This window comes from Amblyomma maculatum, chromosome 9 (assembly GCF_055883805.1).
Source record: "Amblyomma maculatum isolate TAMU_Amacu chromosome 9, ASM5588380v1, whole genome shotgun sequence".
NCBI classification, from domain to species: domain Eukaryota; kingdom Metazoa; phylum Arthropoda; class Arachnida; order Ixodida; family Ixodidae; genus Amblyomma; species Amblyomma maculatum.
Genome location: NC_139352.1, coordinates 47,746,214 through 47,773,868, shown reverse-complemented (window position 1 = coordinate 47,773,868; position 27,655 = coordinate 47,746,214). Strand labels below are relative to the sequence as shown.

General features: G+C 45.5%; 1 long non-coding RNA gene across 1 annotated transcript in view; it reads right to left on the bottom strand.

Moving 5' to 3' along the window:
• Positions 1-1,361: 1,361 nt before the first annotated feature.
• The window catches only part of LOC146179007 (uncharacterized), a 117,892-nt gene continuing 91,598 nt past the window's right edge, over positions 1,362-27,655 (bottom strand). Inside the window, exon 2 of the long non-coding RNA XR_014700677.1 lies at positions 1,362-1,498. This is a non-coding gene — a long non-coding RNA (uncharacterized LOC146179007). The remainder of the gene's footprint in view (positions 1,499-27,655) is intronic.

Genomic DNA, 27,655 nt, shown 5'->3' with positions numbered 1-27,655 from the left:
AGTCTGAAGCGATGAGGAGACTGCCAATATTGTGTTCTTTATTCCGCCTTGCCAAGAGAGACGGATGTAGCATGTTTTTTCTCTCTTTTTCTTCCTGGGGGGGATTACAAAATGTTGCGACACAAAGTGCGACTCTTGTTCGGTAGGCATCATTCTGTCCACAGACGATCTCCTATCACTGATTGTTTCTGAAATTGGAAACGTTCGCTTACGCTATCCAAGGTCAGAAACATTATCCTGTGTCTATTGATTGCTCTTAGCCCTCAAAGCACCTGAATATTGTTTTGCTTTGACTGCGAGAAAAATCCCCAGATATAGCTTCAACTAAGATCACATTTCGCTTGTGCGCCGATATAAAAACTTTATTACAGGGATTTTCCGTTCTCGGTGCTCTGTTCTGTTTTATGTTCGTATCTGTTGTTGCTAGGGCACAATTCTCGTTATTGGCCTGTATTGCATCATCCACTGTTACGCCACTCAGTATCAGCAACGTCTATGAGATCCATTCCATCATCTCGATGCCATTACACAGTTTCCAGCTACTGACGCTGGCAAGTAAGGCTGGCGCAATCATCAAATTTTTTTTTTTTTTTTTTTTGGGGGGGGGGGGGACATCTATTGAGATAAATACAATTAAAACAAAATATTCATGTTCTTTGAACACGAGTAACCATACAAGGGAGTATGGAGCAGCACGTCTCCAATCGCACAAACTTTTGGGGCAGGGCATTTTTCCGAAACCCTTCTGCAGATTTTCATCAGTAAATGTGCGGAATGCCTATAATGCCTATATAGCCGGCGAAGGAACCCGTTTTTTTTCTTCAAAAAGAGCGAATTCTTGCAGTCTCCAAAATTTTTACCGAGCTTTAAGTCTCCCCTAATTAATGTACTTGATGCCTCTAGTGCCGCTGTTAAAAGTCGCCCTTCATTGCTAATTACACCAAATTAATTTGACCTAAGGTAGTAATGAGCTTTTGTTGCCAATCATATATATCTTTCGGAATGTTTAGCGATCAAATTATACACCTGGGCTCTCTTCTAATAAGAAGCTGCTGCTAATATGGAGTGTGTTACAGGATCTTACAGTTCTTTTTACTCTCATACAGGATGATCCTTGTTTACCGTGCAGGCTTAGCATGCTACGCCAAGAGTATCCACAACGATAAGTAGAAACGTATATTTTTCTACGCAGTACCTACACCTTCTCGTTGTTCTTTCTATAATAGAGTTTTATTTGTATACGACAACCAACGCATTACTGGAGGTAAAGTTAAGCAAGGTCAGTTTGTTAACTATATCAGTCTGGCAATGATCATGCGGAAGAAAGCCCACAATAGGCTTTTCGCTTCATCTCACCTGTGATACACCGGTGTTCCTCTGCTTCTCAAGTGAGCTCTGGCTTCGTGCTGGCGAGATTGGCGCCCACCGAAGCTCGTGTGGTGCAGCACCAGCTCTCTAAGGGACACTGGCCCGTGTCACGAAGCGGGCGTCCGCACATCTGCACAGCCGTGAAGAGCTCTTCACAAAATGTAACATGCCTAGGGCCGATCAAGTCTTTTACTTCAAACTGTTTCAATGGAGTAACATTAATATAGCTACACGCCACACCTGTCGACAGTTGCACTTCATACGCAATTCGTAAGCTCCACTGCAGAGTTATTCCCACCGTAAGTACTAATTATGGGCGTCAAACAATAAAATTTAAAGCGATTAAATGAATAATCAGGGACGACCTTAATGTTCAGTACGCAAAACCTTTCTACAGTTTCTAAAAATAACGCGAAATGTTGTTAGTTGGCAGTGACATCGTATTTTAAATTGTATAACATGTTCCCCGCCTGATAATGAATTAAGGCTTATTTAAAGTCTGCCTGCTTGGCAGCGAATATTTACTCCATTATTAAAATTGTCATGCTGGTTTCATTCTACATTGGCCCACACCTTGCTGATATTTCCAAAAAGTTCTTAATTACAAGCTAAAAAAATATGCTGCTTACTTTTGAATCAAATAACGCCGTTTTTGTGTTTTGTGATCGCAGTGTTGTTACTACCTTTTTGTTGGTGTGTATTTAATACCCTTGTAACAATTGCTTGGGAAACTACATAATCATTACGATATGGCATAAGCCATATCTCATGGATGTATGCCCCTTTTTAAGTGACGAGTTTTGTTTCTCTTGAGTGATATTCCTCTTGTGAAGGATATAAGTTGCCTCGAACTGTGGGGGGCGCAGAGGTTCTGTCAGGCCTCTTGCCTTTACATCTGCCCACTACACGGCGGTTGTCCGTGAAACAATAAAGAAACTTCAAACTTCAAGTCTCGGTGGACATTTTACTGCTGCAAGGCTGTGCATCTGAGTTGACGAGCGTACTAAGATGAGCAAACTCGGGTGAGTGAAAATTTAGGTTCAAAATGAATTTTGTGGTTTAAAAACACAGAAATAAACGGGAACGTATAAGGCACGTTTGGGCTTGACCCGTGGTCGGTAAATCTTCTTCCCCGTGCATGAAAAATGAGACGTAGGAAGCTCCATCGCTTCCGAATTTGTAACAAGAGACGCGTTTTCACAACAAGATAGATGACGTATGCGGCACGCGAGCATTGCAAAATACGCTCGCCTGCTTCAGTGCGTGCACGCTCAATAGTGGTGTCTTGAACGATGCACCAGGATAGCACTCCTTGAGAATATCATGGCCGGAAATAGTTTAGACCACAGAACCCCCGGTCCTTGTGGTTATAGAGCTTCGAAAGCTCTGAGCAGGCTTCCATCGTCACCGGTGTTTTTGGTTTTGAGATCCGATTCCGGTAGTGTGTAGTGTAGTTTATGGTTCATGGGGTTTAACGACCGAAAAATATTCATTCTATGAGGGACGCGGTGGCAAAAGGTTTAGCCTAATTTCGACTGCATGTGACACTTCGAGGTGCACTGACATCGCGTAGTACATGGGAACCTTGCGTTTCACCTCCATCAAAACGCGGCCACTACGGTAGGGTTCGAGCCCGGGTTTCCTGACTCAGTAGTCGAGCGCCCTAACCACTGAGATACCGCGGCAAGGTTCGTGTGTATTCACTGGCTAGGACGAATTAAAGCTGTAGTTTAGAGACATAAAGAACAAATGATTCGAAAAATAAAACTATCAAGGACGTTATTGGAAGCGTCAGTATACCGACTGAAATCAGACTTCTGCGATTTATTTGCGGGCTCACGAATTCTCTACAGCTATCTGCCTTTGACCAAATCGAGAAAATACTTATGGTATTGAAATAAAATTTCAAGAGTTCAACGCTGCTTAACCGAATATTGAGCGAAAGCAATAGCTGCGGGTGATGATGATGATGACGATGACCTGATTCAAAATGGCACATACCCACTGCGGGGGATTGGCCAGGGTGCATTGTAGATTGTAAATATGTATGTCCAAGGACTGGAGTATTCAGATAAATTCAGGGTGACCGAGCATCCTTTTAATTCTTCTTTTTCTTCTTCTTCCCCAGCCCACCCATAAAGCCCTGCTTTAACCAATCCGTATGAATGTGCCTTAGTGGCCTAGAGGGGTAACGAAATGCCAAGGTCCTGGCAGGCTGATTCTGACATAACCGTCCCATGTGGAACGAGAGACCCAAGTTGGCAGCTCCTGCCAGCCCACATATAAAGCCCCTCTTTAAACAAGCCGTATGAACGTGCCTTATTGGGCTCTAGGAATAACGTGAATGCCAGGGTCCTGGCAGGCTGATTCTGACATAACCGTCCCATGTGGAACGAGATACCCAAGTTGGCAGCTCCTGCCAGCTTGGGGTCGTCTACGGGGGTCGTCTAAAGTGGTCAATGGTGGTCACCGCCGGGCCACGCTGACGGCTCAAACTGCGAGCAGTATTGCTTTTGCAATAAAACTGGCGCACAGACTTGTTTTCAGGACGCATTCTTTATCACTTCCCACGCCGCGTATTCGCAGAGAATGAAGAAAGGCACTCTTCTTTCCTACCAATAGGCAGCGTATTGCATAGCAGCAACACAGACCGCACATGCCTGCCAATCATTCGCCTTCAGCCATATGTTCGGACTCACCTTGGGTATACGCCAGTGACTTCTTATGGCTAATACGAAGCTCGGCCATCTTCACGTGTATACACTCAGAAACAGATACAACAGAGCCCGTACTCATCGTTTATTAACGAAAAAAAAAAATGAAGACTTCACGTCAGTGCCAGCTCCTCGGTGATGAAGCCAACAGCCGATTCCTTTTCCGCTCGGCAACAAATGTTCCGCTGGTAATGCGATCGCATCTCGGTCGTTGCGGCGGAAGTGTTTCGCCAACGTGTTCTCACGGCCGCGGCCAACATACGCACGCAGACACCTTTATCGGGGAGGTGGTGATGGCAGCCACGCGCGGTACACGACTGCTCAGCAAGAATGCGAGCATCGTGAAGGGAACTATGAGAGAAAATGGGGAGGGAAAAAAGGAAGAGACGTACACAGGAGGCAATCAACTTCCGTGGCCGGAGCACTCATCTAATGAAGCACGTTTTTTTCTCTGCGGCAACCATTAGCGCTAATCACGGCATTTTCCTGGTCTCTTCCTCCTCTATTTCTCTCATCTGTGGTTCCACCGGAGGCTCCTACAATTCTAGATTATTTTTTCTTTTTCCTGTTTCTTTATCTCTCCCCCCTCCCCTCCTCTCAGTCCCACGTTTCCGCATCTTCTGGCGTCTACCCAGACGATCATTTTCTTGTTACTAGCTGGAGGTAGGCTGTACGACCCGGCGTACGCCCACGCAGTCGGCGCCCTACGCTGGAGCCCGGTCGCGACGAGGGCTCGTTTCCGTAGTGGAGAACGATATAATTTTTGAATGCTGCCGTAGTATTTCCCGCAGAAACTTGAATATGTAACCTTTTGTACTTTTTGAACTTTCTCTTTTTTTATATTGCGCATTTAATTACAAAGCTATACATAGAGGATTGCAGTCTGGTGGGAGCCTGCATTCTGCACTGCGATTGCTTGTTCACTATGTACAAAGAAAAGTTAATCAACTACGTTCAGTGTCTTTTGTTGAACGGGCTACACAGAGTCTTTACCTCACGCGCCCAGCCTTCTGGGCTGAGTGTCTGACCATATAACATAAGGAAAAATGAAGGGCTCGTTATGGCACAATGAAAGGAACCAACAATCTCCGAGCCGTAGGTAAACGTAGGGGATACCTGATTTTTTGAATACTTTTGTAGTTTATATTGACCAGAATTAGTCCTGTGATTATTTTAGGGAGAAAGGTAATTAAATACGAAGTGGGAGGGAAGTAATGCACCAACGGTGGGAGTCGAACTCACGAGCTCCGAATGTTAATTGCGTTCAGTGCTCTTCCAACTAAGCTATATTCGTTTTTTGTTTTGCCTTTAATGCCTTTATTTCACAATTAACAGAGGCTGGTCGATTTCGCGAGAATGAGTCGGTTTACATGCAATATACTCTTAATTATAAAACTTTAAAATGAGACACTTTTTTTTTTTCAAATGCATAGCTAAACTCAGTTGCACAAGGCTTAATTTTCAGAACATCAATTTTCTATCGAATATCATCCCCAAAATACTCTTGGATGGGTCTGGCATTGAGATCAGCATGGCGAACAGCCATTCGGCGTTCCGACAAGCTATGCAAGCCTAATAACATTATCATTTCATATGGAACACTGTCATCATTTTCTACAGCCAAGAAACGAATTCCATCGACGTTTAAAGAAATATCTAGGCAAAATGCATTGAAACGTGTAAAATGAATGCCTGTACACCCTATGTGAAAATGTTCTTTCCTTTTTTTTTTTAACTGCATATAGGGATTCAGCCCGTAAAGACGTGGATGGCGGAAAAAGGAATCTTTGTACCATGGGGTGTGACCTGTAATTTGCGTACAAAGCCGGAGACAGTTGAACATGTGTTTATAGATTATTGGGATGAGGTTTTCTTTCGCGATGCCCTGCAACTGAGCTACATCGACGCGTGTCCAGCCTGCCACTTGGATATTTATGGTGGCTGTAAAAGAATCATGATAGTGTTCACCAGCTCTACCCTCATCACCGGTGGTGGGTTCGACTCCTACCATTGGCACCTTCTTTATACTTCCACTTTTTATTTGATTATCTTCCCCCTAAAATCATTAAAAGACTAATTCTGGTCAATGTCACCTATAAGGACTTACAAAAATACATATTCCTTACGTTTACCGTGGACTCGTAGACTGTTGGGCCCTTTCACTGCAGTATAACGAGCCCATCATTTTCACTTCAATTTTCTGTTTAATTGCTTGCGTTGTCCGCGGTTCTGGCAGTCTTGAGGACGAAAAGGTTGCGTAAGAGAGTTCTCGCACAACTTCCGCCCTCCCTAATGATCACGTGCCACGTGACGTTCGCGGTATGACATGACGTTCCACGTCCGCCGTTATGGATGAGGGTGGCGCTGGTGAACACTGTCTAACACTGTCAGGGTTCGGTAGCACCCACCATTAATACCCAAGAAAATGGGAGGCTGGACAGCTAGCCGTCTATGTAGTTCAGTTGGAAAAGCACTGTACGCGACATTCTGAGGTGGTGGGTTCAACTCCCACCATCGGCGCGTTGTTGTTTTTTCTTCCATCTTGTATTTAACTATGTTTCTCCCTAACATAATTACAAGGCTAATTCTGGTCAATATCAACTACAAGAGTGTAAAACGATAGGTATCCCCTACGTTTACCTTGTACTTGTAGACTGTTGTATCTTTTCACCTTTTAGCAAGGCACTTTGAAAGCCCCTGCAACTCCAGATACAGAGAGTTGATCAGACCACCCCCAGAACGATCCTAAGCCCTGCGTACTGTGGATATCGGCGGTGAATATCGGCGGTTACGCACTCTTCATCGACTGAAGCTTTCAGCGCAATTTCTTCACCGGGTTTCGTACTGTACCCGAACCAGTAATGACCGAATATGTAGGAGCAGCTCAGTGAGACATGCACCCTCCTATCAGTCACCACGAAACGTAGCCGGCGGAGGGGCATTGGTGGGCAAAGAGTCTTCCTGAACCGTTAAGCGCGAGGTCGCAGGTATGACCGTTGATGTCACTGGCTTAATTTTAGGCTCAAGAAGATTGCCGGGTGCCTTGGTACATTCTTCATCGTCAGTCAGATTGCGTTCGCTGAAGGATGATGGTCCATCCCAGCGATCTCCAAGGAAATCAGTATTGAGCCAATAGCAGCCACCCTGTTCTTCATCGTCAGTCAGATTGCGTTCGCTGAAGGATGATGGTCCATCCCAGCGATCTCCAAGGAAATCAGTATTGAGCCAATAGCAGCCACCCTGTTCTTCATCGTCAGTCAGATTGCGTTCGCTGTAGGATGATGGTCCATCCTAGCGATCTCCAAGGAAATCAGTATTGAGCAATAGCAGCCACCCTGTTCTTCATCGTCAGTCAGATTGCGTTCGCTGAAAAATGATGGTCCATCCCAGCGATCTCCAAGGAAATCAGTATTGAGCCAATAGCAGCCACCCTGTCCTTGAGAACTCCCTTACAACCACGTTGTACCACCTGGCTGTATGCGCTGCCAGTATATATTGTCTTTTCCTCAGAATCTGCTCATTGAACCAAAGAGACCATCGGTTATATATCTCACAACTGATACGCATATTCGAGTTTAGTGACCATCTAGTCTGTTGTCGTTAAATACCTGGTAAGCCCAGTAACAGCATTTCTTCTGCTTCTCAAATTTCAGAACAGCTTTGCTGATTTGAACTTGCAACCTCGGTGAGTACTAAGTTCGCTGTTCTTTGTGGCTTTACCTTTAAGCTGGAGACCACATTACGAGTTGAGAAAAAAAAAAAAAGCACGCAGATGATCTGCTCGTTGGCACCTCTTGAGAACGACTAGAAGCTTGTTTGCGTCTCTGCGTGCCGTTCCAAACTGCTGCCCTCGACGCAAGGGACGCTCCTCGCGCGCTCTGAAAATATCTCCGACGCGCTCCATTATCAGAGCTCATCAGAAACACCTGTTCTGCAGAACGCCGACTCGCAGGCGACCGCGTCCCCTGCTGCCCTTTCCCTCGCTTTCCCCGAGTATTACCGCAATGCAGTGCACGCAGTGGCCTAAAGGGACAGCGGACTGTCACAGATGAGCGGAAAAATTTGACTTTTTTTTTTTTTTTTTTTTGTGTAGATCACAGGGCAACGAGCAAGGCTTTTGCGGGCATTTGTGTTTTAGATTGAGAAAGAGAGTAAAGCCAGAGCCGACGGTGGCGCCATGCGGTGTTGAAACCTTCCCACTGTGCTTGCAATCGGCATACGTAACCTGGAGTAAATCGACAACAATTTTTTTTTAGGCGAAAGCCTTTAATGGCTCTTGTTGTCGTGGACAAAATGTGTCCCGCTTTTGCAGCGGCTCTGATTGGCCGAGGCGTGATGACGTCATATATAGAGGTCTCGACCAATCACAGAGCCCCACCACAGTAAGAGCGAACGCGTGCCTTATATGGCTATATGTGAATGACTAAGTGCTAATAATTACTAATTTATGACTAATTAATTCATTCCTGTGTAATTAATAATTATTAATTGATAAATAACTACTTAATTCCGAATTATTTAATACTAAATATAATACATTGCTACGAATTAGTGCCAGCTGCGTAGCAGAATGCGGCACTACAGTCGCTAAAGTCCCTAGTAATTTTTTTAAATAGGACTGAGCGCAGTTCATAGACGCCCTGATTTTAATTATCTTACAACTAATTCGCGTTTCGCATGACTGGTGTTGAATAATAACTAGTACAAACGAACTAAGTAGTCACGCTTCTCTTTGTGAGGTCGGAGACTGTTTCATCAGCAGTAGCGCCTTCTTCAACTAATTTTGCTTCACTTTTTCACCTTTCTGTCTTTCGGAGCACCCCTCAAAAATGATTGTGTGGTTTATCCACTCTTGAGTGCATGCTTTAATCTACTGAACTTGGACATGAATGACGATATGCATGCGTCGTTATGACATGCGTTTGAACGAGTCAGATGGTCATTGAAACTAAGGAAAGAACGAGAACGTATATGCATTTTTAATGTAGTGTTCTTCGGAGAGAAAGTTCAATAAGGTAGAAAGGACGAACTCCTCGCACAAAAAAAGTATCGTGTTGTGTTTGTTGGTGTGGTTTTAATCTGTCGGAAACTGCTAGTGTAAGTGTATTAACGTTTCAGCCCAAATGTAATTGATGAGAGAGTAAAGAAAAGAAAACCACATTCCGCCAGTGAGATCTGAGCCCATAGCATTCCGATGTCGCGTACGATGCTCTATAATATCGATTGATCGATTGCCCTGCGCTTTCCTTGCTGTCGATGACTGTTAGTTTCCTTTGAATATCTGTCAAAACGGGCCTACGATATCTCTACCCTTGTCTGCTCAGCAGCTTATAGAATGCTCCGCTGCTGAACCTCTTGATGTCATATCTAGTGTCGGATGGCTCTCGCGCAGCTCTTGCTCTCAGTTTTTGATTCCATTCTATGCCGCACTTGCGGTATCAAAGGACGTTCTGTGTACTCAGCTGCTGATTAGGGTACTTGTGGGGAACGTTTTTGAGGTTCGGTTCCTCGCAACGTTAATACCCGCGAAAGCAGGGGATTAACAACCTGCGCAGTAGTTGGGTTGGCGCGGCGAAGTACGCTCTACGTACCTGCGTCGCGGGTTCCGATATCATTGGCGGAATGTGGCTGTTTTTTCTGCTTTTTAATCAGTTATGTTTCAAGTAAAAATTATAACACTAATAACTTTCCAGTTATCAGTGACGCAAATAAAAAACGAAAATTCCCTAGTAACTTTTACCCCGCCGAGGTGGCGCAGTGGTTAAGGCCCTCGACTACTGTTCCCAAGGAAGAGGGATCGAGTCCCGGCCTCGGCGGCCGCTTTTCGATGGCGGCGAAAAGCAAGGCGCTCGTGTGCTGTGTGATGTCAGCGCACGTTAAAGAACCCCAGGGGGTCGAAGCCCTCCACTAGGGCGTCTCTCATAGCCTGAGTTGCTTTAGGACGTTAAACTCCACAAACCACCACCATTAACAACCAGTTTTGTTCGGCTTTGACGATCATATGGGTGGCTTCGGACTAATAATACTCTCACCACAGTGAACGAAACCGGGTGCACGAGCCTAGAGATAAACTTCTACCTGGCTAAAGCTGTATTTCTTTTCAGTGGCGCGGTACGATCGCACAATATACATCTGAAGCGCGGAAAGCAAACGCGCCGACGAAACACGCAAAAGTAGCGGCGCGCGCACTTGGTTCACTCTACTGCGCAGCGAATCGTGCCGAAAGCGCGCGCGAGCTTTATTATGCGCCCACCGTGTTTTGGCCTCGATTGCGCGTCTCCTCCTCACGACTCAGAAAAACATGCTCCACAGACTAGTAGAATACTCGATGAGTCAAGAAAGAGAGGGGAAAAAAAGGGGGGGGGGGGCGGGGGTGCAGGCCCACAGCGAGAAAGGATTTTCTCTGCAAATACGGGTTGCGCCCCCTTGTTTCGCTCAATTTCTGAGTTTTTCGCCGATGCGTGTAAGCAGTATATTCCAAGAGCGAGCGACGACGAGAGGTTTTCGGCCGGCAACGTGTCACCAAAATAAAAAGAGGTGACAGAGAGGAGAAGAGTGAAAGCGAGAACGGAAGAGAAAGTCTGAAAACGCAGTCGAGGGCGAAGTACGCTCAAGGCATTTCCTCAGAGCAAGCGCGCGCGAAAACATAGACTGGCGGCTTGTCGCGCGTTATTACGAGGCAAGCCGAGGACAGAGAGAGAGAGAGGGAGAGCGCGCGGATTCTGAATACGTGAACAAGCGCTCGACTGCCGCGTGCTCCCCCTCTTGCAGCCCCTTCTCTTTACACAGGCACACACGCGCACACACGCGCCACCGCGACCAACCCTGTTGTTTCCCCTTGACGTGGTGTTGTCGCAGTGAGGCGCAATACCGCTCAGCTGATGCGGCGACGCATAGGTGCATTGGAGCGGCAACGAGCTTTGGAAGCCGCTGCATGCCTGCGGTCAACATATGGGAACGCAGAGGGGAGGTCGGACGCTTTGCACATCGAGCACCTTATGGCTGCTCCATTATATGTACGTTGCCTAGTTATATAATGTGTGTGTATGTTCTGACAGGAATGAGGTGAATAACGCAAAATTGGGGAAGGGTGTGCGGGGAGAGCGGGTGCGAAAGAATTGAGGTTCAGTAGGAAGGACGTTTAGGTAAGAATTATATTTCGTAAAGAATGCCACGGATTCAGGATGTAATGAGAGCGCAATGCAGCCTCAATCTGTTTTGCAACGAAGCATCGTTTTCACTGAAACACTCTATATTTGTTTTTGTTCAGTTAATGCTTTTCTATTAAGACTTTCTAGACTCAGTGTGAAAATTTCGCGTTCGCGAGATGTGTTCGCGAGATTCCACGATACGTACCCGCGACAAGTCGCAATAGGTTCTGACGTCGATGTGATGTCACCGTTTGGCTAGTCCTTATAAAAAAAATTAGCTGTGGTTTAGCTTGTGGTTAAACGCGGAGATACGCGAGAGCTTCTGCGTGGATACGCTTAGGTTTAGCTTAAAAGGAGACATGGCGTTTGCACATAGTAGTTTACTCTGTGGTTTCAGCATTATTTATGCCATAGGGGGCATTTTTGACCACTAAAGTGAGATGAGGCGAAAGCCTCAATCGCGCGGCGCTCCAAAGCCCTCCACTACGGCCCCTATGTGTGTGTTTTCACTCCCACCTTTGCGATAACGCGATAGAGTAAGCTACCAGCCAAAAACATAAGGTCCGCTTTAACCGAGCCGTATGAACGTTCCTGTGTGGCCTAGGGATAACGTTAATGCAAGAGTTTTGGCAGGCTGATTGTGATATTACCCTCCCATATGAAAGGAGAGGCCCGAATTGGCAGCTCCTGCCAAACATAATGTCACGAAGCCCTACATTCAGTTAGTGCTCGGCCACGTCAGCTGCCAGCTACCGCCTCCCACGACCTCTTCCTCTTCTTCGTCGTCGTTGTCGTCGTCTTATTCTTCTTGCGGTTGCTAGGCAACGACTCAAGGTCAGCGCGATCAAGACGAAGAGTCGAAGCGGCTGGCGTAGTGTTAGCTCTCACTACAAAAGACCCGTAGGGCCACGTGCAAGTCAGTTCTCTAGCACCTCGATGAGAGGAGAGTTAAGATGCCGTTACCGATGACGACGAAACCGAAGAAAAGGAAGAAGGAAATGAAATTATCCTGTGCACAAACACGCAAGATAGAAGTAGAAACGAATAAAGAGAAAATGCTTAAGCGAAGGTAAATGCAATCCTGTATTTTTTTGCTCAATTCAAGTAATGGCGAATGTCATCCCATTAAAACCGTTTGTTGCTGCCGTACGACGAAGCGGAGAGTACTCGGAGCGAACAGCTGGGGTACTTGATTATGATTCAGAAGATGAGGCATTGTTCAGCATACTGAAAACGCGACATGGATGAGACAAGCGTCATCCTTTTCGGCCTTAGCTAGCGTATACTTTCATTGCGACAGCATTTATTAGATGCCTCCCTGAACGTTTAGTGAATCCGAATACATTTGAAGGAGAATCACTTTGTCAGCAGTACAAGCGGCCAACCAAGAGACTGTAAGTAGATCAACAGAAAGCATGAAACACGGTGAAAACGGAGAGGTTCCGGCTGAGAGCAGAAAGTGAAAGCGCGAAACATCCTTTGTTGCTTTCGCGTCAGAACTGGACCTAATAGACGAATTTTTTTTTTAATAAACCGACAGCTTTTTTTTCTTTTTTTTTTTTACAGTTTCCTTAATATCGTGTACTGTAAATACAAGTAAGCCCATAAGGGAGTAAAAAACTGGCAGCGTGTACACTAGTATACTTCTTTGTAGGGACCCGTACGTCATTCCCTCCAGGTTCTGGGGGTAGATTTTCATCGCTAGAAAATGAGAATACTTATGGTCGGCAATAGAAGCTGGTTCTCACTCCACAACACGGGAAGCTCGAATAATTACCTCAATTTTAAGGGAGGCTTTATTGTCTTTCCTAATTGATAACCTCAAAAAGCCTGGACAGCCGTTAGAAGATATAGATAGATGGATTTATTGAAAGGAAAAGGCAGAGAGGTTAGCCCGAATAATTCAAATCTGGCCTGCTACTCTGCACTGGGGAATATGAAGGAGAGAAGAAAGAAGGTCACAATGGGTGACGATGCGGGAGAAGGCATATGAAATATATATACAGACACAGCAGCTTGCTTTACAAGCGTTAGAAGTCTCCTTCCATTGCCGATTGCATGAATTACTGTTATGATTTGAAGAGGAAATAGTATGCTTCCTCTACCAAACCGTATCTTTTGCAGCGTTGAAATTTGGGCTTGTTGGTTCATACTTCGCAATAATAGCACAAAAAGACAAAGGACAAAGGACGAGTAGACACACACAGCTCTGGGTGCGGCGACACCTCCTTTGTCCCTTGTCTTTTCGCGCTTTTCCTTCGATGTATCCTTAGCAATGAAAATCTACCCCCCCCCCCCCCCTCCTCCAAACCCGAGCTTGAAAAGAATGTCATGCCCCCATAAGGAAACTGCGCTAAAGGACATGCCACCGTCTTTTCATTCCATCATATAATGTGCGATTAGAGTGTATATTATGTTGGGGAGACAAAGTGTGAGATTAGCACGGTGTTAATTACCGCTGCTTTCTTCGAAAACATGCCTTGATTACTAGGAACTCTCTATCCCACCGAATTAACCAGTTGACGAACGCGAAAAACAGCGACACTCAAAACATTATCACCAAAAATTAAAGAGCACTGCAGAATCTACATTGGAGTAAAGCACGGATGCTGCTGTTGGTTGCTTCTGGTTGCTTCTAGTAGCCTAATTCCCTTCTTGTTTGTCCATTTTAGTCTTTGGTACTTTCAAACTGCGCGCCAATCTCTTCATGCAACTTTTTTGGCTCTACTTCCGGTTGTGTGACGTCACATCCTCTACCTCACATTAATTCACGTCTTGTTTACCCTTTTTAGTCTTTGGTGCTTTCAAATTGCGCGTCAATCCCTTCCTATGCCCTTTTTTTGCTCTACTTTCGGTTGCGTGACGTCACATCCTTGATGTCATATCCACTATGACACCCGTTTCTCTCTTTCTGCTTTCATTCCCACCTTGCACGAGTAAGACGCCCGACTACTGTGTCGGAGTACCCGGGTTCGAACCCGACCTCGGCGGCTGCGTTTCGATGGAGGCGAAACGAAGAGGCGTCCGTGTGCTGTGTGATGTCAGCGCACGTTAAAGATTCCCAGGCGGTCGAAATTGCTCCGCAGCCCTCCACTACCGACTCCTCTTTCTCCCTTTCCACTTTCACTCCCACCTTCCTCCCTTTCCTTAGGGCGCGGTTGAGGTATCCACAAAAAACAAGTGAGACAGTTACCGCGCCTTTCCCTTCCTATAAATCAACCAGTTTTACCCCTTACGGCGCGGTTAAGATGTCCACAGAACACGTGTGGCAGATACTGAGCCTTTCCTTTCCTGTGAGCCAGTTATTATAATTAATTACCTAATTAATTTATAGGCCTAATTATTTTTATGCAGCAACATTACGTCAGCCTCTATCGATTGACACCACCCATTACCCTCTACCGCTTCTCAATTACCCGCAACTGCTGCGGGCACGATTTTGCGGACGTGGCCTGCGGACAGAAATCTGTGAACATAGCGAAGTAACGCTTTCGCTTTAATAAAGCATAAGCTCAGAATACACCGAGCTCTACTACAGGGCTTGGTACTTGCTTGAAAAACATAGTTGCATTTTATCGAGTGTTCGAAACTCAATTATGCTTTGCACGGGAAGCTAAGCACGGTGCTTTTTCAAGGGCGTCGCTTTCTTAGCAGATGATAACTAAGAGAAAAAATTACCGGAGGATGCACGCTAATCATGCATTAAGATTTCACTTGAGACGGGGCTGAATAAAAGTACATTTTGCATGCAGCACCTGTGAGATGCACTCCGGTACCTATTCCTTCCGTGTTTTTTAACTTTGTGCAGAAGAAATGTGGGGTTGTGAGGGGGGGGGGGGGGGGGTATGGTGGTTATAAAAATAGCGTATTGCGAATGAGCATCTTTCAGACTTTTAGACCACGCGAAAGTAATTCTAGAACAGCATTTCTGAGCCGGTTGGTTTTTCCACCCACCTAAAAAAAAAAAAGCTTCAAAAAAGCAGCTGTGACAGAAAAATTCTTTAAAATCAAACGTTAAAGACACCAGAAAAGGACACAACCGAATGGAGTTTGCTAAAGCAACTGTGACAGAAAAATTCTGCTTTAAAATCAAACGTTAAATACACACCAGAAAAGGACACAACTGTGGGGTTTACTCAAACGCACAGGCGGCCGGGGAACCAAATACATATACGTATCCAACGCACGCAGACAGACAAGTAAGTCTCGATTCAACACAGTATTGCGAGGAAGCTGTCAGTCATCGGTACGCAAAACTTCACTGAAGTCGCTTATTACCTAGATGCGCACACTCTTGCTTAACTATCTAGCCTCTTTTTTTGGTGAGTAATAGTGACGGTGCACTAATGCACTTTTCACTGCCTTGCATCATAACGCGATAGGTTTCCACAAGCTCCCTTTTCTGTCTGCTTTTTCCTTTGAAATACTGTCAAAGTCAGCAACACAGTTTTCACATTATCTGCAGTGACGAGGGAGATTATTTTAGTATTACACATTTTTCAGTCAGTTCACGCCACTGACGTCAATGCAACTCGAGTAATATGTAAGATTCCCCTCTCGTGTGGGAGGGCACATATGACTCAAACTGACAGATGCGTGAAAGGCCGTGCACATGAAGAAGTACGTGAACTCGCTCAAAAATGTGCGAGACCAAAATAAGCTTCCTCGGTAGTGCAGAGAATGTCAAAACTGTGTTCCTATGATATAATAATACTAACACTAATAATAATAATAATAATAATAATAATAATAATAATAATAATAATAATAATAATAATAATAATAATAATAATAATAATAATAATAATACTAAGAAGAAGAAGAAGAAGAAGAAGAGTTGGTTCAGAGGAAGGGAAAGGGGCAGTATCTGTTACACTTGTTTCTGTAGAGAAAGAGGAGAAAGAGGAACCGTAGTGGAGGGCTGTGGATTAATTTATACCACCTGGAGATCTTGCGCTGACAACGCACATCACACGGAGGCCTCTTCCTGACTGATTGATTTATAGGAACGGAAAGGCGCGGTACCTGTCTCACTTATTTTTTGTGGACACCTCAACCGCGCCGTAAGGGAAGGGAGGAAGGTGGGAGTGAAAGTGAAAACAGAGAAAGAGGAGCCGTAGTGGAGGGCTACGGAAAAATTTCGACCGCCTGGGGATCGGAAAAGGAAAGAGCAGGCAGGAAAGGGAGCTATAATTTCTAATGAAATTATATCTATTACTGATACAAATAACTTTCCCAAAGATTTAACCTGCATTGTATAAGTACTAGTAGTTTTGTGTCTACTAATACAATTATTGCCGATTTCATAGCTGATATTGTATATATAGGATGTATTACTTATGTACCCGATTTTTGCAGTGTTTCTTTTTTCCTGTATTTCTTTTTGCCCACTCCCCTCTGAAATGCCTGTACGGCCCTGAGGGTAAAGACAAATAAATAAATAAATAAATAAATAAATAAATAAATAAATAAATAATGGAAGCCTATTTCATTAGAATGCAAGAGAGTGACAATTGCATTAGTGTGCCGTCACTATTACTCACCAATAAAAATGTTAGGTTGTTAAGCAGCAGTGTGTGCATTTAGGTAGTAAGCGATATAAGTGAAGTTTTGCACGCCTATTAATATGAAAATCCTCGCAGTACTGCGTTGAATCGACACTTATTGGTCGTCTTGTGAGCGTTTGATACGCATATGTCATTTGGTTTCTCAGCCGGCTGTTCGAAATGAATCACAGTCAGTTCTTCTAGGTATATGTTTCTTCACCTATATGTATATGTACTATATGTCTGGTGTTCTATAAATTTGTGGGTTGTGCGGTTTAACGTCCCAAAACAACTCAGGCTATGAGAGACGCCGTAGTGGAGGGCTCCGGAAATTATATATGTATATGTACTATATGTCTGGTGTTCAATAAATTTCTGGATTGTGGGTTGTGCGGTTTAACGTCCCAAAACAACTCAGGCTATGAGAGACGCCGTAGTGGAGGGCTCCGGAAATTATATATGTATATGTACTATATGTCTGGTGTTCAATAAATTTCTGGATTGTGGGTTGTGCGGTTTAACGTCCCAAAACAACTCAGGCTATGAGAGACGCCGTAGTGGAGGGCTCCGGAAATTTCAACCGCCTGGGTTTCTTTATTTAACATGCGCTGGCATCGCACAGCAAACTTCTCTTTGTGTACTTATTTTGTTGTGTTTTATGTCTTTCGCTGGTTCATATGTTAGGCTCGCACCAAGCAGCCCAAATGGTCACCATGTCAAGTGCTCTCCTTGCGCAAGTGTAATAGCAAGACTCAACAAAAACGCGCATTGTTGCAAAATCGCCCATCTGGATATCTTTAATGTGCACTGCCTTTGCACTGTACACGGGCAAGCGTCCGTGTGCTGTGCGATATCAGTGCACGTTAAATTTCTCCAGGTGATCGACATTAATCCGTAGCCATCCAATATATGGCACCTTTTGCCGCTTTCATTCCCACTTTCCCTCGCATCTTCCTTCCTTTACGGCGTGGTTCAGGTGTCCAGAGAAGTATTGTGACAGGTACTGTGCCTTCCCTTTTCTGTGAACCAATTGATTGATTTAATGTCCTTTATTGAATGGGAAGGCTCATGGCCATGGATGGGGATAAAGGGTAGTAGACAGAATCTTCATTGTTTAGGTCGTCACTCGAATCACATTGCTCTAACCAGGCCACTAAGCAAGCCATACTTGGCAAATATGGTCTGTGTGTTAGCATCAGTTTCTAGAAGGGAACGGTAGTTCAGGCGGTAGGGTTCGATCTCGGGGAGTCCAGTAGAAAAAGCAGGGCAATCCCAGAGTAGATGAGATATGCCGTTGCGGGTTAGAGTCGTACAGGGGGGGGGGGGGGGGGGCACGTAATCATTTTCTCCGTATACTGACGCCAGCGGGCCATAATACGTGGCGTGTAAGCCGCATGGGCGATGAGCTTATTCAAGAGGACTTCTAGACTTCGGGTGAAGTGGGTTCTTCTCGTAAAAGGTGGGTCTGGTGTGGCCACCTGCATGCGATGCTGACTGAGGCTACGAAGACTGGTCCGAGTATAGCGCATAAGGGCAAGAGAAGGGGTGAGTTGCCCGCCCAGGGTCGAGTAAGGATTAATCAAGGGGGGTGAGGAGGTAAATGTGGACATCCCACCTGCCAAGGCAGCCGCGGCGTGTGCCGCCGCATTGCCCCCTGATTCGTCCGAGTGACCTGGGGTCCAGTGAATAGCGACAGTTCTGGTCGCGAGTTGGTGGCGTTTAACGAGGCGCTGTATGGCCGTAGCTGTTACATCTTGTGAACCCGGAGTAGCGATTTCCTTGTAAGCTTCAAAGGAATCAGTAAGAATACGGTACGTATTGACCCAGTTCCGATGCAAGGCACTCCTGACAAGACTCCCCAAATCGCGAGGAGTTCAGCGTGAAGAGGTGTACCTTGAGGTAGGTGGCAGGCATAAGCTCCTGAAAGGGAAGGGTTGTCATTGCATACCCAGGCCATAGATGCAAATTGGCTTGTAATCGATGCGTCGGTGTATATGTCAGTCGTATCAGGGATTCGCTCTTGTCGGTGATGTGCAGCGAGGAGCTCCCGGGGAATGACAAAATCGCGGTTTATAGGTCGGCGATGGAGGCGTGTGACTACTTTCTACCACCTGGGGATCTTTAACGTGCGCTGACATCAACGCAGGAAGCGTTTTTGGTGTTCTGAGCTTGCAATAAGAGTATAATAATTGGTTATATGTGAACGAATTATTATACTCTTATTGCAAGCTCAGAACACCAAAAACGCTTCCTGCGTTGATGTCAGCGCACGTTAATGATCCCCAGGTGGTAGAAATTGCTCCGTAGCCCTCCACTACGGCTCCCCTTTCTCTCCTTCCACTTTCACTCCCACGTTCTTTCCTTCCTTTACGGCGCGGTTCAGGTGTCCGCATAGCAAGTGTGACAGATACTGCGCCTTTCCCTTCCTGTGAACCAATTAATAATAATAATAATAATAATAATAATAATAATTATTATTATTATTATTATTATTATTATTATTATTATTATTATTATTATTATTATTATTATTATTATTATTATTATTATTATTATTATTATTATTATTATTATTATTATTTACACGCGCATAAATGCCCTCTGTATTTTGCACCCAGAGTGCTTAGACTGCAAGAAATAACTCAGGTTCTAAGATGAGACGAATATGAAAGCTTGACACTCAGTATCTGCTTCCTCAGACTATATACGACCGCAACTTCTCTATGCTTAAAGCAATAAATTGATGTTGGGCGGTCGTTCTTAACTACTGAACTGGACAAATTTATTGTGTTCATGATATATTTCTTCGTCGCTTCTTCGCAGTAGCGAACGAAATAAAGAAGTGAAGAAGTATTAAGCGAGCGTACGAGTTGTAAGCCTATATTAGCTGCCTGCAGACTAAGTGCAGCATGGGGTTTGATATGACCAGATGCGTGTGTTGCTTGTCAAGATATCTGCTCCACAGAGCAATGCTCCTGCGAGTACAAAATATGTCAGAGTGAAGTGCGTCCTACCATATACGCAGACAGATGTCCGTGGTGCGATGAGAAACCCACACTATATCACATCACATGGGCCTGTCAAAATATAGACGTGGTCCCCAAACTTCGAAACCCGAGTGCGGAGCAATGGGAGACACTGCTGTTCACCGACCGCTGCGAAGACCAGCAAGGTCTTGTACAGTGAGCTCTAAGGGCGGCAGTAGCCAGCGGAGCCCTAGACTGAGGGCAACCGACCACTGTGTAGAAGTGGACGAGGTCGACGGAGAAGACTATTGTGGATGCAACAAGCAGACATCTCTGAAAACGTCCCAAACACCGCAAAAATAATACAGGGCTAAATAAAGTTTTTCCTTCCTTCCTTCCTTCCTTCCTTCCTTCCTTCCTTCCTTCCTTCCTTCCTTCCTTCCTTCCTTCCTTCCTTCCTTCCTTCCTTCCTTCCTTCCTTCCTTCCTTCCTTCCTTCCTTCCTTCCTTCCTTCCTTCCTTCCTTCCTTCCTTCCTTCCTTCCTTCCTTCCTTCCTTCCTTCCTTCCTTCCTTCCTTCCTTCCTTCCTTCCTTCCTTCCTTCCTTCCTTCCTTCCTTCCTTCCTTCCTTCCTTCCTTCCTTCCTTCCTTCCTTCCTTCCTTCCTTCCTTCCTTCCTTCCTTCCTTCCTTCCTTCCTTCCTTCCTTCCTTCCTTCCTTCCTTCCTTCCTTCCTTCCTTCCTTCCTTCCTTCCTTCCTTCCTTCCTTCCTTCCTTCCTTCCTTCCTTCCTTCCTTCCTTCCTTCCTTCCTTCCTTCCTTCCTTCCTTCCTTCCTTCCTTCCTTCCTTCCTTCCTTCCTTCCTTCCTTCCTTCCTTCCTTCCTTCCTTCCTTCCTTCCTTCCTTCCTTCCTTCCTTCCTTCCTTCCTTCCTTCCTTCCTTCCTTCCTTCCTTCCTTCCTTCCTTCCTTCCTTCCTTCCTTCCTTCCTTCCTTCCTTCCTTCCTTCCTTCCTTCCTTCCTTCCTTCCTTCCTTCCTTCCTTCCTTCCTTCCTTCCTTCCTTCCTTCCTTCCTTCCTTCCTTCCTTCCTTCCTTCCTTCCTTCCTTCCTTCCTTCCTTCCTTCCTTCCTTCCTTCCTTCCTTCCTTCCTTCCTTCCTTCCTTCCTTCCTTCCTTCCTTCCTTCCTTCCTTCCTTCCTTCCTTCCTTCCTTCCTTCCTTCCTTCCTTCCTTCCTTCCTTCCTTCCTTCCTTCCTTGTCACTGCATGTACATTTTCAGGCAACTCACCGGCGGTCAGTGTGAGACGAACCGAGCTAACTGGGCGGAGTACGAAATAAAAAAACTACCTTTTCTCACTCTCACATCTTACGCGTTTTCTTGTCTGTTATTATGGAGGGAGCCCATGGTTCTGTTTCATTGTTACCGTTGTGTTAGGCTCCTCTCCACCTCAACACCCCCCCATAAATACATATAAAGCAAGAATGTTTTGAATCCACCAGTTTGTTTATGCCTTATTGAGACCGGGAAGCGCTAGCGCTAGGATTTTAACAGTGCCCATTGGACATAAATTTGGAAGGCTCCTCTAGTTTCGTCAGCTCAAAGTCTAACGAAGGTCTCTTTTATAAGTTGCATCTAAAGATACAGTCACTTATAAACGGCTTGGTTGCGACAGAGTGATGATTGTCTCTAGCTCTTTTGGCAATCCAACTTGGCTGCAGTCAAGGATATTTTTAAACCACGTATGTACATATAATACACCTGATTTTTACCGCACCTAAACCCTGCGAAACAATGTTTAACTTTTAGCGGCGCCTTAAATTTGCAGTCTTAGCCGGAGTGCAGCCAAGACGACGCAACGCCACTCCACTGGGAGCTCCTTATTGACTCCCTCGCGGTGCAGCAGTACGTCTTCCGCGGAGGGCAGCGCGGAGGTTTTGCTCACGCTCCCACCATCACCGCAGGCAGGTCTCGTTCGAGCGTCGTCGCGAGGAGCCGCCAAATCTTAGGGAGGCACTGCTCCGCGGCTGCAGGCTAGGTAGGTGAGATGCCAGCGCCGCGCCACAGAGCAGCCAAGCCGGCGCGCTTAGCATACCAAATTCACACGCAACGCATCCCTTCCCTCTTTTTCCCTGCTCCCCGCGCTTTCCCTACATCCCTACTGAGCCCGCAAACTGAAATTTTCCGGGCCCGAGCACACCTCCAACCCCCCACTTTGCACGCAAAAGACGTTTTTCTCAGTGCGTCGAATACAAAGGAGACGGTGAAATAGAGGGGGAGAGAAAGAAAAATAAATAACCATCCCAAACACTCCCCGTATAGCCCTCTTCCTTAGTCGCCTTCTCTCAGCCTTCCCAAATCTCCTTCTCCTCTAGCCGCACATAAATACGCAATTGCCATGTCGAGGAAGGCGTCTCGTGCTGGGACTTACCTTGGCTTCCTTCTTTCCCTGCCTTCTTACGAGCTCTTATACGCCGCTTTATCCGCCCGAAACAGACTTGTGCGTGAACCTTTATTTTTTTTCAGGAACGTCTCCGCCCCTCCCCCCCTCCTTTCTTCATCTTTTGAGCTTTTATATGACTCGCTTGTTTGTCGTTCCTGCAATAGGATTCGTGTCTATCAAAGCTGCGTTCTTTACACGTTGCCACTTTCCTTCAGCTTTTCACGCGTGTGAGTGACACAGTCTCAATTCTGCGGGGTTACACTAAAGCGCCCTTTCCACGCATGCCGGTCTTCTGTAATAACCTCCTTTTTCTTGTTTTTAGTTGCGCTTCTCACCTGCGAGGCTAACCATCATTTAACTGTAACTAAAAAATATATGAATAAAGAAAGCACTTCAGTTGTTTAGTTATCCCACGTGCGTTTGTTTTTTTTTACTTGAACGTCGTGGCGAGTTGCCTTAAGTCATTAGATACTCATTAGGCCCTGGTCTGCCAGCCTTGGAAAGCCTCTAAGGACACTGCAGTTAGCGTCTTGTAGGCACTGAGCAGAAACAGCGGGGTCTGAGAGTCAGCGTCAATACCAGACGTCCTGTTTTCCCGATAACCGTTCGATAATAAACTAAACAAAATGCGCCCTCGTTCTTCTCTCGTTAGTCATCCCTTCGACGTCATGAAGAAATTATGCGTCCCGAAACAAGCAGTCCTCGCAGCTTGACCGCCTCTCTTGCTTTAAAATTTGTGTTCCTCTTCTGCGTTTGAACTTCGAAGCTGCAGGAACACGTTGCCCTTGTTGCTGTTTTAGAAACGTTAGCTCCTTCCCTCCCATGCACAAACCACAAAGTCAATACATGATGCAGTTGCAACTTTGAACTCTCGCACTGTGCAGCCAACTTCATCATCTTCATCGTCACACCTAGGTGCACGAGAGCGCTATGCTATTGCCACAGCCGATCACGCCTCGTGTAAAACTGCAACACACTCTCGTGTTCACATCGTCGCCTTCATGTATGTATGTATGTATGTATGTATGTATGTATGTATGTATGTATGTATGTATGTATGTATGTATGTATGTATGTATGTATGTATGTATGTATGTATGTATGTATGTATGTATGTATGTATGTATATGTATGTATGTATATGTATGTATATGTATGTATGTATGTATGTATGTATGTATGTATGTATGTATGTATGTATGTATGTATGTATGTATGTATGTATGTATGTATGTATGTATGTATGTATGTATGTATGTATGTATGTATGTATGTATGTATGTATGTATGTATAACTTTATGACACGCCGGAAAACAACGGTTTAATGCGTCGTGACGCTGGCCAAGCGTCGACCCGGAGTTATGCCCTACTCTGCATTACCTCATTTTGGCCCGTTTGTGGTGGGCCGTAAGACTTGTGCTTTTCGAGCGCACCCCGAGCCTCCTGGACGGCCCATAGTTGACTGTCCTTGTCTGTTCTTTGCACAGCACTTTGAAGTTCGGGTGGGTATGTCTTGGATGTAGCTTCACCTTCATCGTCGCCTTCATCAAGTTGCAACAGCAAGACGCTCTAGCACCGTATAGTGAGCATTTGTGGTCTTATATAATTAAGTTCCATTTACACCACTCCTTCATTCAGCCTGGGTAAATGCGCCATACACATACGCCATCTCGCTAAAGACAGACACAGCAGCCGCGCCAAATAAGCTACCGAGACCATCGAAGAACGAGAAGCCGGACTCGCCCGTTGTCGAAATGCTTACCAAGCGCGGAAACGCGGAAGCGAGCCAACATTGAAGCGGCAGCGACGATTTCAGTTGTGGCTGATGGTTAATGCTTGTGAAACTTGGTTCAAGGATACTGAACCGCTACAATTTCTTTGGTTCCATATACAAGCGTCTCGCTTTTCGACCATGAAATATGGGGGTATTGTTATACAACCCCTAAATACTCAAGCACTTGTGCAAGAGACATATTTTCCATCCACGCAAAACTAACAAAAAAAATAAAATATGCGCCCACAAAAGGTCAACATATTTCGCTGAGCAATTAATCGCTTTGCAAGGTGAACAGGCAGCAATTTCCTTAAGAGTAAACCTAAATCGTGTAAGTTTTCAGATTGGGGAATAGAAAAAGAACGTTTTCACAAAATTAATGTGTGTCTTCAGCTGTATAGATATGATGCTTGATCATTTAAAGTGAACATATTTGGTGCATTTATAGCTATCGAATTAAAACAGCGGAGTTGTAGAGGTAGAACGTTCTCCTAGCATTCAAGAGGACCGTAGTTCGAACCCCAATGTCCTACAATTCTCCAACTTATTAAATATAGATCGGAGTGTCGGTAGAATTACATAAACAGGCCAGGGATGGCGCGTGGTCCCAATGGCCATCGTCCGAAACGCACTGATTGGACACGCTGGTGTAGTATTTGATTACCGATTTCTATATCAATGTACCAGTTATTAACCCCCGGCATTCATTCCTTAGCAACTACGGAGTGGTGAAGCCTGTGACTCTGCGGAGAATGCCAAGGATTTTCGACTACAGGAAGGGAATAGAATTTAGATGGGCGTCATCATCATCATTAGTCGGACTATACCCACTGCAAGACGAACGCCTCTCCCATTTTCCTTCTATAACCCCGGTCCTCGTCTCGCCGCGGTGGTGCAGTGGTAAGACGCTCGTCTACTCTACCGGAGTGCCCGGGTTCGATCCCGACCGCAAGCATATATACATACATACATATATATATATATATATATATATATATATATATATATATATATATATATATATATATATATATATATATATATATATATATATATATATATATATATGCAACTCCAAAACGATCTGCACAGACACCGCCACTAGTATTCGGTTAAGAAGCACAGTCACTCTCCGCGTCGTAGACCATAGGTAGCAGCCACCGACGGTGAGCACGAAGCTTGTAGTACACGTCACCCACGTTGATTTTCTTGCTAGCCCTGCGCGAGGTAATTTTCGTCGAATTACCGTACCTACACCAGCGCACATGTATACCATGCGCCGGAGGATCGCATTCCGCTCGTCTCCTTCATCTCAGACATCGCGCATACCGCATTTTTTCTCCTATTACTGATATAGTATATTTTTCGACGAAGCATCTCTTCGGGCCCCTAATACACCACGGCAGCCTGACTGCAGAGAGGGAAAGACACGCTGGCCCCATCGCTCAAACAACAGGTATGCCAGCGGCTTGTCATGTAATTCTCCGTGATACGGCTTCTCATAAAGCGCGCGTGTAGCGAATGTCTCATGCAAATATGTATCGTCGCTGGCCTGCGTATCAGTAACAGTAGGTTTCAATGCAATTTCATCAGCTAGATCTCTTTAAATTGGTATGTGTTGATGCTACTACGGAAAGCGAAGCGCAGGACTCTTTTTTTTTTTTTTTGTTGGGCGAGACCTTTGGAGCAACTTGCATTCTCTTTGCGGTGCAGGCACCCGTTTAACAGGCATTTGTTGAGAATCTGATTAGACTTGCTTTTCAAATTATTTTTGATCTTGTTTTCTTTTATTTCTGCTAAGCTCTTTCTGTGTCCGTGGTTCGTTCTCCGAGGCTCCGATTCCTATACCTCTATTTGTTCTTATAAAGAACGAAGAGTATCCGAAGCGGACTGTACTGACTCGCACAAAGAAAAAGAAAAAAAGGTCTTGAGCCACGATTGCGTCCAAACATGATTTCTTCAACAGCCGACCACGTGCAGAGGAGATTTGGCGCGCCTCGGGTTTCCTTCTGCTTCGAGGTCTGCAATGATCCGCTTTCGCACGGCTCCAGTCAACGTCTGGATGTCACAATCCTGCCGAGCGCTTTCGCGGACTTATAGCAGCCGTATCAAGTCTCCCTACCTATAACGCCGTCCAGAGATATTCGAACATGAGCTATTTCCAGGGCTATAACAAGCGGTATATGGCAGTCTATGACAGCTCGCCGATAAGCAATGCTGCAGCTTTATCTCTCCTGCTTGGAGCTAGAGAGGCATCTTTGAATTCGACATGAATTACATGCGCTCTGTGCTGACATAATGCTTTAAAGAAAATGATGCCAATTAAAGTTGGACTCGCCGTCGCTTGAGGTGAAAGTCTGTTCAGGTCAATGATGGAAACATGGAATGTCGAAGCCAGCTCAATACTTATGTTGTGTAGCCAAATGTCTGTTTTTGGACGTACATTTTTTAACAACTACGTCAGTGACAAGATACAAGCCAATTCACCCATTTTTACTTGCTCACGACTGACTGTGACTGACTGACTGACTGACTGACTGACTGACTGACTGACTGACTGACTGACTGACTGACTGACTGACTGACTGACTGACTGACTGACTGACTGACTGACTGACTGACTGACTGACTGACTGACTGACTGACTGACTGACTGACTGACTGACTGACTGACTGACTGACTGACTGACTGACTGACTGACTGACTGACTGACTGACTGACTGACTGACTGACTGACTGACTGACTGACTGACTGACTGACTGACTGACTGACTGACTGACTGACTGACTGACTGACTGACTGACTGACTGACTGACTGACTGACTGACTGACTGACTGACTGACTGACTGACTGACTGACTGACTGACTGACTGACTGACTGACTGACTGACTGACTGACTGACTGACTGACTGACTGACTGACTGACTGACTGACTGACTGACTGACTGACTGACTGACTGACTGACTGACTGACTGACTGACTGACTGACTGACTGACTGACTGACTGACTGACTGACTGACTGACTGACTGACTGACTGACTGACTGACTGACTGACTGACTGACTGACTGACTGACTGACTGACTGACTGACTGACTGACTGACTGACTGACTGACTGACTGACTGACTGACTGACTGACTGACTGACTGACTGACTGACTGACTGACTGACTGACTGACTGACTGACTGACTGACTGACTGACTGACTGACTGACTGACTGACTGACTGACTGACTGACTGACTGACTGACTGACTGACTGACTGACTGACTGACTGACTGACTGACTGACTGACTGACTGACTGACTGACTGACTGACTGACTGACTGACTGACTGACTGACTGACTGACTGACTGACTGACTGACTGACTGACTGACTGACTGACTGACTGACTGACTGACTGACTGACTGACTGACTGACTGACTGACTGACTGACTGACTGACTGACTGACTGACTGACTGACTGACTGACTGACTGACTGACTGACTGACTGACTGACTGACTGACTGACTGACTGACTGACTGACTGACTGACTGACTGACTGACTGACTGACTGACTGACTGACTGACTGACTGACTGACTGACTGACTGACTGACTGACTGACTGACTGACTGACTGACTGACTGACTGACTGACTGACTGACTGACTGACTGACTGACTGACTGACTGACTGATTGTGTTCATTCA